Source organism: Lemur catta, chromosome 23, assembly GCF_020740605.2.
Source record: "Lemur catta isolate mLemCat1 chromosome 23, mLemCat1.pri, whole genome shotgun sequence".
Lineage (NCBI taxonomy): Eukaryota > Metazoa > Chordata > Mammalia > Primates > Lemuridae > Lemur > Lemur catta.
The window spans coordinates 12197212-12208235 of record NC_059150.1 but is presented as its reverse complement, the minus strand read 5'-3'; the positions used below and the strand labels follow the sequence as shown (position 1 = coordinate 12208235).

At 40.6% G+C, this 11024-nt stretch overlaps 2 long non-coding RNA genes across 2 annotated transcripts; both read left to right on the top strand.

Moving 5' to 3' along the window:
- Nucleotides 1–596: 596 nt before the first annotated feature.
- On the top strand, nucleotides 597–10013 carry LOC123627088. The gene is made up of 4 exons (XR_006731129.1): nucleotides 597–651; nucleotides 4770–4861; nucleotides 5183–5259; nucleotides 9990–10013. It is a non-coding gene; the product is annotated as an uncharacterized LOC123627088 (long non-coding RNA).
- A 187-nt stretch (nucleotides 10014–10200) lies between these two features.
- On the top strand, nucleotides 10201–10807 carry LOC123627087. Its single transcript, XR_006731128.1, has 3 exons — nucleotides 10201–10214; nucleotides 10368–10577; nucleotides 10693–10807. It is a non-coding gene; the product is annotated as an uncharacterized LOC123627087 (long non-coding RNA).
- Nucleotides 10808–11024: the final 217 nt, after the last annotated feature.

Here is an 11024-nt window from a genome sequence, read left to right as displayed (position 1 = left end):
ACAGACTGTTTCCTAGTAGTTAGACGCAGATGAGTTGTCACCCCCTTCCTACCTCCCATGAGTTTCTTGCTTAAGGCGTTTCAAATATCATCTGGTTATTTGGTTCTTTCTTAGGAATAAAGAATAGCTGTGAACTGAATGTTACTGAAACATCCACTTACAACTGTGATTTTAATTGCTTGGAAATGTGGCAATTCAGTTTTTAAATGTCCTGACTCCATTTCTTTGTTTTTTTGTTTTTTCTTTTTCTTGTTTCTTTTTTGAGACAGAGTCTTGCTCTGTCACCCTGGCTAGAGTGCAGTGGCATCATCTTAGTTCACTGCAACCTCAAACTCCTGAGCTGAAGCGATCCTCCTGACTCAGCCTCCTGAGTAGCTGGGACTACAGGTACACACCACCATGCCTGGATAATTTTTCTATTTTTAGTACCTATGGGATCTTACTCTTGCTGAAGCTGGTCTTGAACTCCTGGCCTCGAGTGATCCTCCTGCCTCGGCCTCCCAAGATGGTAGGATTACATGTGTGAGCTGCCGTGCCCAACCCTGACTCCATTTCTTCCTGGCATTTTCTCTTCAGGCTTCCTTTGCAGAGATAGACACACCCCAATACTTCTGGAATGAATCTGCAACTTAAGAAAACCCTCAGTTAGAGGTGGGTTTACTGTGAATAAATAAAGTTTGCTTTAGGACTTCTCATTTTCATAGGCTGCTTTCAAGGTCTTGAGAAGTGGCCAAGTAATATGGTCACATGGTCCCATATTTTTGTTATATTTGTGAAAATAATATTTTTAATATAGTTTTTCTTTAAAAGGCTCCCCAATTGTACAAGCTTTAGAACTCTGAGCAACATCTGAGGGCATGGTGAGTAATTTCCTATCAGCTGCCAGTCTTCATTTTAATAAGGGAATATAAATTAGGCTAACTTAGAATAATTTAGGAGAGGAATCTTTTTTTTTTGCAATAGCCATTATCCTCTCAATATGCAAAACACCATTTATTATACTTTGATTTGTCTTGAGAAAAATAGCTGCAGATGATTGAAGAGTTTCTGGAGGGTTTCACAACGCTAAATAATGGGGAAGAAAATAATACCTCATATTTCATTATAGAAAATGGCTGCCTCCTTGTTATTTGGTGGAACATTAACTATTGACAAAAGCACTTGCAAGGCATGTCCTCTGAGCCCTTTCTTCAGGACTGGGAGAAATGCAAGGAATGTTTGAAATGACTTAGGGGCCTTCATATTTCCTTTGCTCCTTTAGTCTACCACTTTTTTGGGGTGGCAAGGCTTGGGCCTCCTACCCACTCCCTGTGCTGTCTCTGGTGAATCAAGTGATTCCAAAGGATCAGGGAGCAAAGAGGATCCCTAGGGCAGTCTGTGGGCTTCAGAGAGGGCTCTGTGAGATCCTCAAGGCTCTTTGTTGTTTGAATCCCAATTCTGGTCCTCATACCCACACCGTCACCAGGGAAGCTGAATCAGAGAGCCGGGATGCATGAGCTTCACGTACCTCAGGATTTAGTTAGCATGGTCCCAATTAGACCCAATAAATGTGTTAACTTATCCCTTCTCTTTTCTCCTTGCTTCTCACTGTGTGTGAAATTAATTCAATAACCATGCGATTAGAGTGTTTTAACTTGCTCTGTGAACCTTCCCGTTCTGTGACCTCTGAGATAATTTGCCTGGTAGTATACTTGAAGGCTACCTTTGCATCAAGGTAATTTTGCACATGACAACTGTAATCAAGATTCTTTAACTCTGGAAATAATAATCGTCAAATTTAACAGGTTTAACAAACTTTGTTTTTTTGCTCAACAAAAATCCAATGTGGATGTTCCTTTTCATATAGCTTTTCAGGGTAGATTTCCTGAAAGCTCTGACTTGGAGTCACAGAAACTTTCCATCTTGTGGCTGCACCTCCTTTAAATCCGTAGAATTTCCTCCATTAAATGGGCATATGGGGAGGATTACATGTTGGAGGATTTTATTGGCCAGAATTAGAAGTGGCACATGTTACTCTTACCCACATTCTATTGGCTAAAACTAAGTCACATGTCTGTGCCCAAGTGCAAAGAAGGCTGGGAAATGTAGTCTAGCTGTGTGACCAGGAGCAAAAGGGAAACTGGGTGTCAACAATCAGCCTTTCTCTGCTGTGACTACAAACCAACACCAGCTATGAAGGGAATGTGTGGAATCTTCATTCCTGGGAATTAGTACTGCAAGATTACTCCTTTTATTTGCCTCAAGACAAGGCAGTTGAAAGCGGTACTTTCTTAAGCCAATTACAAATGACACAAATAATCAATGCTCATTTTGGAAAAATGAGAAAATGTAGATTTAGGCGAGTACTTGTTATACATTTTAATCAATGATATAATACTTGGTATAATTCTGGCTAGTAAGGAGTGTGTAGCATGATCTTTTAGTTATACTGAATCATAGAATAATTAGAATAATAGAATTTTAGAATTAGAAGAAAACTTAGAGATTATTTACTCCAAAGTTTTAATGGATGATGAAACTGAAAGTAGAGCAGAGGAAAGGTACATTTTTTGAGGCCCTCTTATGCTTTGAGGTTGATGTTCTCTCAATTCCACAGAGAAGCATAGTGACTTGACTTACCCAAAGTCACACAGCTCGGGAGAGAATTGAGACTGGGACTCTGTGCCTCAAATGATGAGCTAATGTGCTCTTCATATATATTTAATTAACACCCCCTCTGTACATACATATATACATTCATGCTCCTCTTTTCAGCCATTCATGTGAGCTTAATTTGCAGTCCACTGAAATGGAAGAAAGATATGATTAATGTGCACTGTTCTCAAAATGTGAGGCTGGCAGGTCTGTAGTGTTACATCTGTAATAGCATCATTTTCACAGCTTGTATGTTGTTCTGCAACTCGCCCCAACGTATTTTGTGTGGTGGTCACCAAGTTCCAAGAGAAATGAGATATTCTTTTCACTGGCCTGGAAAAGAGCAAGTTGCAGTGGCTGACTTCAGAATGACCCATTGTTCTGAGCCTAACAGGTGCAGGTTTCGACACTGAGGGTCGGATCCCATTACCACTCGAGTTGCATGGATCGCTGATCTCGAAAGGGGTCTGCACACACATCAGTGTGGGATCTGTCCTTTAGGAACCACGGCCACTAATCTGAATGGCTATTTAGAGTGTGAATGGCATTTAGCTGGCGTCCCTCCATTCTTCCATGCTCATTGAAGAATCTCAGTCCTTCTCCTCCAGCTCATTAGAACTGACACTTCCCAGGCCAGAGAGAGGACCAGCGTGAGTCAGGGAGATGAGATCTTCATTGAGAAGGACAGGGTACAGTTTGGGGCAAGCTGGGGATGAAAGAAGGCACGTTAGGCAATTGGGACTTGGAGCTTGTGATTGTGTCTCCATTACAGTGAACACACAGTAATGTGGGATATTTCAAAGATTCCTTGGCTTAAAATTTGGGTAATCCAATTGAGTCATTTTATAGTAGCCTGTTGAAGAGAATGAATCCTTCAGCTGTCCTGGGTATATCACTTTTTCCCACTTCTGAGCTCTTAAATAATTGGCATTTCTCCTCTGAAGTTGGTTTAATTTCCTCTGTTTTCATTTTGTTTACCTTTTTTAGTGTGTTGTTTGCTTTTGTATACATAGAAGTCATATTTGTCACTTTGACTAATTTCTCAAAATTAAAACAAGAGAAAGGGCACACAAATGTTTGGGGACTCCAGCTGAATTTTCAGGGCCTGTGGCCACTGTATAGCTATTTCATGGAGCAAATTTGTTTGTTTGCTACCAGGTGCAAATTAGGCATTTGCCACTCTTGAATCCCACAGCTATCGTCACTTGCTTAAGTGATTTTTACTGATTGATTGAAGGCAGTAAGTAACCCATAGGTAGACTGTGCTTAGGTCTTAAGCTTTCACTCAGTATGGATAGCATACGTTGAGTATCCCTTATCCAAACTGCTTGGGACCAGAAACGTTTCAAATTTTGGATTTTTTCACGTTTTGGTATATTTACATTATATACTTTACCAGTTGAGCATCTCTAATCTGAATATCTGAAATCTGAACTGCTCTAATGAGCATTTCCTTTGAACATCATGTTGGTGCTCAAAAATTTTCTGAATTTGGAGAGTTTCAGATTTTGGATTTTCAGATCAGGGATACTCAACCTGTATAGCGAACCAGAGCTTAGCCCAATTTAATATACTTGTTTGTATTTATTTACAACAATATAATTTTTTTACTAAGTAATCAATTTTTATAATTAATTTCAGCACTTTTTTTTTTGCACAAGCAAAGTATAATGTCACAGAGAAAAGATAGAAAAACAAATTCCTCAGTATAAATAAAGTACCCTTGCTACTACTGTGAATGGGGTTTATGTAACCTTCACTTTCTTTATATATTTTCAAGGAAGATCTTTATCTTATTTTCATCTATAGGTTACTTCAATCCCTTTTCATGAAGGCTATCTGCATTATTCAGATAAAAGTTGCTAATTATTTTTGCAGCAATTATTTTTTTCACTTTCTGCTTATCATTATTTGGGGTACATGAATATCCATGCTTTCTGTCTCCATTTTTCCTTCTAAAAATGAGAGTAGGCAAATCCCCTTCTTCAAAACTTGCTGCTGAATAAGTTACTTGCTTAGAGATTGCTCTCCATTTTAAGTGTTTTTTTTTTTTTTTATAGGAGATACCAGAAAATCAGAATATATTTAAAACATGGTTTTGCCTCCACTGGTTATTGTATAATTACTTTTCCCAGGAACCCAGATCCTAGCAGAACACCTGGCATAGCTCACTAAACGTTGACTCTAATGTGATCTTCCTGTGTTAAAACAGCGTGGGATAAGCCAGGTACATTCAATCATCCATTGTTGAAATGCAAATGTCCTCGTTATGCATCAGGTGTCCGGGGTATATATAAAATTCTGATTTGAGAGGCATGCGCAATGAGTCCGCCCCTTTCTTCTGATGTTTAAGCCCTTCACACACAACCCTCCCCCCTCGACATGGTAGTGAGCTTTGCTTTGATGTCCTGCATTCTCCATATTTGTTTCATTTCCTCTCCTAGACCCAAACACTTATTTATTTTCCCTGTGTATGTTTTGAGGACATATCTACTTAGTGAAAGAACATTTTCAATAACCTTTTCTGCTTTTATTTTGTTTCTATTAGCCTTAACCTTTTATTACACAAGTTGCCCTGGACCCCATCAAAGAAGGAAGGGGGAGGCTTCCACTTTCAGAATTCAGGTAAGAGAGAAGAGAGACACAACAGTAGTGGGAGCACAATATAGTTCTGAAGGGCAGGGCAGGTAGAAAGGTGGAGAAATTGTGGCCAGGTGGAGAAGTCAGGAGAGCGGGCAGTGGAGTAGTCTGTGCCTCTGGAGGAATGTATGTTTTTAAAAAACAAAGGTGGAGGAGAAAGATGCCCTAAGACCTAATACAGTGGTTCATCTTCAGGAATTGGGGTTGAGAATAATATGAACACTGGCTTTTCAAGTCTCAGGTGAGTTCGCCTGACTTTTATTAAAACCTATTATGATTGCTATGCTTTGCTTTTATTTCTTTAGACGCCCTCTCTGTTGCTCTGATACCATGTTAGAATTTGCTTGGATGGCAGAGGGAAATAGTTTTAAAGAAACAAAATTTCAGAAACTGCTCAACTATAGTGATCCCCCCGTATCCACAGGGACACATTCCAAGACCTCCAGTGGGGGCCTGAAATCGCAGGTAGTACCGAACTCAAGCACTGTGATACCAGGACAGTTGATCTGATAACCCAGCCAACTATTAAGTGACTAGCTGGCGGGTAGTGTAGACAGCGTGGGTGTGCTGGACAAAGGGAGGATTCCCGTCCCCAGTGGGATAGGGGATGAAGCAAGATGGGGTGAGATTTCATCATCATGCTGCTCAGAAAGGCACACAATTTACAACTTGTGAATTGTTTATTTCTGGAATTCTCCACTTCCTATTTTCAGACTTCAATTGACAGTGGATAAATGGAACTGTGGCTAAGCGATACTTGCTATTGTCAAGGGAAGGTTTTAGCGGGCAGAGTATACAGCAGGCAAGGAGGCTAGAAGGAAGGAATGGAGAAATTGAAAGGAGATACTGTGTCATGTCACTAAATACTTATGAACCTGATGCTTACTTTGTGGAAGTTGCTGCCCTAAATTTGTCCGTATCTGACACTCTTGGAGTTCTCTAAGCTGGTTCATCATCAGTTTCAAATGAGGCTGCTTCTTCTTCTTTTGTTCTGTTCAACTACCTTTTCTGTTTTTGGTGAACGAGGTCTGGGTCAGCTGTAGTAAGTGATTGGGATGGCATATAGAAAAATAAGATGAAGGCAGATAATAACAAAATTGTGCTATGAAAATGGTTTCTCTCCAATTGTAGATAAACATACACAAATAATGCCACTTCACTCTCCCAAATTCCCATCTATGTGCAATTCTGGTCCAGCTCAATTTATGTCTTATGAAAACTTTCCTATGTCCACAGCAGTGTGTGATATTCCTCTTCCTTTCACTGTGAAAACATTTTTAGCTTTGTCTTGTTCCACTGTGGAAGGAATCTCTGCCTTAATTCTTTTTAACTTGCATACAACAAGTGTCTAATAAATATTTTAGAATCAAATGTAGGTTAAAATGCATGGAAAATATTGAAGTATGATTCTTTTTGGACTGAATTGGCAAGCTCCGGTTTGTAATGATCACACAAGCTATTTCTATATGCATCCTATATGCATTTCTCTGTGCATTAACCTTTAATGTGTACACACGTTTGAAGGCAGTGATGGGTAGAGATTTGGCATTCAGGCCCTAGAGCTGCCTGCTTTGGCTTTGAATCCTGGACTTATCACTATCCAGGTGGGTGATCTCGGTCAAGGTCTTGAACTTATCTATTTAAGTGCTCTCTTGTATAGCTGGAGATGACCCTAGCATCTGTTTTGTAAGACGGTAGTCAGAATAAACTGATACAATACATGTATAGCACTTAGAACAATGCCCTTCATTAGTGAATATGTGATCAATATTAGCTGTTGATATCATTATTATTGTGCTCTTGCTTACAAATTCTCTCGTCTGTGTCTGATCCTAGATTACAAACTTCTTTTGGGTAGAAATTTTCTTTCTCTTCTATATTTCCTAGCTCAATCCTAAGCACAGAGTAAACTTTTAAAATAATTCTGTTTCTTAATTTTTGGAATTAGAGCCCAGAGAACTCATGGTGCCTCACAACATTTCCCTGGCACATTCCAGGCAGTAAAAGTGTGAAGGTAAATGATAGTTCTGAACCCAGAAGAATCCCATATTTGGTCAGAGAGACCAGGGGCCTCTGCAACTTCCTGAGATGGTCATAAGAAATATTTATAGCTATAGGCAACTCCTTTTTCAACAAATAGCATTAAAAAGCAACTATATATATTCCAAGTTCTAACCAGGCCCATGTTAAATTCTAGCATAGCTGATGGATTTGGGAAATTTTTATTTTTATTTTTTCTTGTTTTATTTCAGTAATAATATTTGAACTTAAGTTCTGCTTATTTCTATGTCCTGAAATAATCTTATCTAGGACAAGGTTGGTTTCTAGTTGGTCCAAAATTAGCCTGGGAATATTTAGTGCAACTTTTCAGACTATCTGTTCAAGGAGGAAAAGGAATATAGGGCCTAGCAAGACTGTGGTATTGGAAAAATATCTTCATCTCTTTTTCAAACACTTTGGGATGAGTGAGACCCCACATATTTATTGCTAAGTAAATATCTTCTTCACCACAAAACCATCAAATATTTCAAGAGAAATTAAATCCTTCAGACTCTGATTCTTTTACACTTGACTCATCAGAATCTTCTTTTGTAAGAGCAACTTGATAGTTAAATCCTCCCCCAACCCCACTGGAGCATTTCTTTTTGAACTAGGAGGTCATATTTTTGCCAGCACTCATTGCAACTTGAACCAAGAGAAGGTCAAGTTCAAATTTGGAACCCACAACCTTGAGTGAGTTACAATGCTGGCATAATCTGTTCTCCCTGCAAACTCACTCAGAGGCCATGCTTGGGATAGGATAGACATCTTAGAAAAATATGTGTTCTGCAGGAGGAAAAAAATTGTTGAGCCAATCAAGATACGTCCAATGGGTCAGGGCAGAAGTTAGCACCTGCTGGGAAAGTTGAAAGTGGAAATCCAAGGTGGTGCACCCATGTGCCAACCTGGGAAAGGAATAAAACATCAGGGGTTGTGGACGAGGTGAATGGGTTTTGTGGACTGACTCTCCATAAATTCTCTACAGTGAACACTTGCTGTATGTGTTTGTTCATTCTTTTAACAAATACCCACTAAGCAGACACTGAACAAAAATTGTACAGACATTGTATATACAGAAATAAGTAAGGCAGAAGAGTCCCTTCTCTCAAAGATAAACAAAGCAGGACACTAGTTAATGTGTTAACAACAGATTTTCATCAGTAATAATTACTGCAATAGGGAAAAGAGTACAGGATGAGCTGAATTCAACTTCGATTTTGCATTGGTGACTGGGCTTTTTAAAGGTGGAATGAGAGAGAAGCGGACGGGGAGAGTGGCTCAGTGGAGTCAGGGAAATGAAAAATTATAAAAAAGTGGAAAGGGGTCCATGAAAAACCCATCTGGGTTTGCTGGCTGGTATGTATTGAATTTAGGCTCCTACCCTCCCATGGAGACTGGGAGACAAGGGCTCTATCTTCAGGTGTTGGCTGGAACAAACAGTTTTTTTGGCAACTCAGCTTGGCACTTTGAGGGGGACTAGGGTCATACTAGGGGTATGGCCTTGAGCTGTTAGAAACTATGTTAGTGTCTGTTCAAGTCTTTATTGGCCAAGGTTGAAGCCTAGTTAAGAAAAGGGCTCAGAGGAGCCTGGCTAGAGTTCAGACAAGGAGAGAATCTTTCTCACTTGTGGAACTTCATTCTACCAGGAAATTAGAGAATGACGCTTTAATTAAATGTGTAATTAAATCTTTTAATATTACTTTCTGGTAAGAGCGCTCGTTTTGTACTTCAGATGTTCCTAGCAGGGTTGGTAAAGAAACAACTTGCCAATTTTCCGTGAAATTAGTTAACTTGGGAAATTCATGCAAGAACCACACTGAGTCAGGTGTAACGTGTAAATGAGATCATCCTGTTTTTGGCATGCTTGTTTCCCCATGCTCGAAACGTCTGCTAAGATGTCTGAATAGTCTGCCTTCCCATTTGGCACGTGAGACTGAGCCACGTAGATCGTGCTCCTGATGTATGTTGTATTTGCGAAGTCTGAAACCCTCCCAGATCAATGATTCAGACAAGTCATTTCAAATATACATATGGTTCTTTTTTCCCCTATTTTGATTTTGACAAGATGATTTGGGACCTACCATGGCCCCGCATCTCGAAATAACTTTTTAGCTCAGTAAGTCTCTCAGTACTACATTTCTACCTATCTATCTATCTATCTATCTATCTATCTATCTATCTATCTATCTATATTGAGACAGAGTCTTGCTCTGTTGCCCAGGCTGGAGTGCAGTGCCATGATCATAGCTCACTGCAGCCTCCAACTCCTGGGCTCAAGCCATCCTCCTGCCTCAGCCTCCCGAGTAGCTGGGACTACAGGCATGTGCCACCATGCCCGGCTAATTTTTCTCTCTATATATATATTTAGCTGTCCATATAATTTCTTTCTATTTTTAGTAGAGACGGGGTCTCACTCTTGCTCAGGCTGGTCTCAAACTCCTGAACTCAAACAATCTGCCCGCCTCAGCCTCCCAGAGTGCTAGGATTACAGGTGTGAGCCACCGTGCCCGGCCCACTTTTTATATTTTGAGAGTGGGAAACTCATCATACCAGGGCACAATAAAATATGAGCAAAAGTAGAACCAGAGTGCTGGTTTCATTTCAGTCACACATTCTCTAAGACACAGGACAAGTCAACCCCTTGGGGCTTCAATTTCCTTCTCTCTGCTCAACAGGGTGCAGTGAGCTGTGCCCAGATGGACGAGTGCTGCGGAGACTGGAACGTGCTATGCACATGCTAGTTCCCAGCAATTTCGTAAGCACGTGTTGGGCTTGCAGCACACAGCACTGGCTTAGGCACTGTGGATGAGGCAAATTATGCAGAAGACTTGACTTAAGAAGACTTAAAATACTGACAACCGGTTTGAGTTGATGACCTAAGGAATTAAAAGTGAAACGAGGTGTGATACTATGATTGTTGTTGTTTTGTGTTTTTTCTAGGGGAAGTAGTGGAAAGGAACATTAATACTTGTTTTTTTTTCTTTCGTCTTAAGCCCTATATATGAGTGACTAGAAAACATACTTATATTTAATATTCTACTCTGATTTATTAGCACGCAGCAGGCAAAGCTGGGTAGTGATCTGGCCACATACACAAGGAGATCCAGACAGGTGCTTCTGTGATGCAGCGTGTGAAGATGATCCGTGGCACTTGGGGACATGGGCCACCCTACGTAGGGCTTCTCTGCACGGAATGATGACTGATGGGCCTTCACTGGGGAACACGACTGTTCAGAAGAGGCTTTTCTCCTGAGAGGCATTAGGTACTCAAAGTGGGTCAACAATCTCATTTCTTCTCTCAACTTTAGCTAAAAGCTTCACTTGGGTTATTTGTAAATTTAAAGACAACTGAAGTTCAAATGTCCTGTTACTCCACAGGCCTTGACTGCTGGTCTATTGTGGCCCCGTATCATCAGAGCTTGGGGCTGCGGCAATAAAAACGGAGCAAAGAGCTATTGTCTGCATCTGGGAGAGGTCCTTGGCATGAGGGACCTGGGACGGCAGGTCGTCCCCTCTGCCACCTGGCTGCCTGCACAGGAAGCAGCCGCTGAGGACCGAGTCTGCAGCGAGCGCAGAGCAGGGGAGGGAACAGGACACAGTGCTCCTCTGGTCTGCTTTCGTCTAGTATGAAAATTATGCCACATCCTTCTGGGAGAAGCGTTTATAGCCTAGGAAGGGCATTAAGAGCAAAAAGCCAAAACTGATGGGAA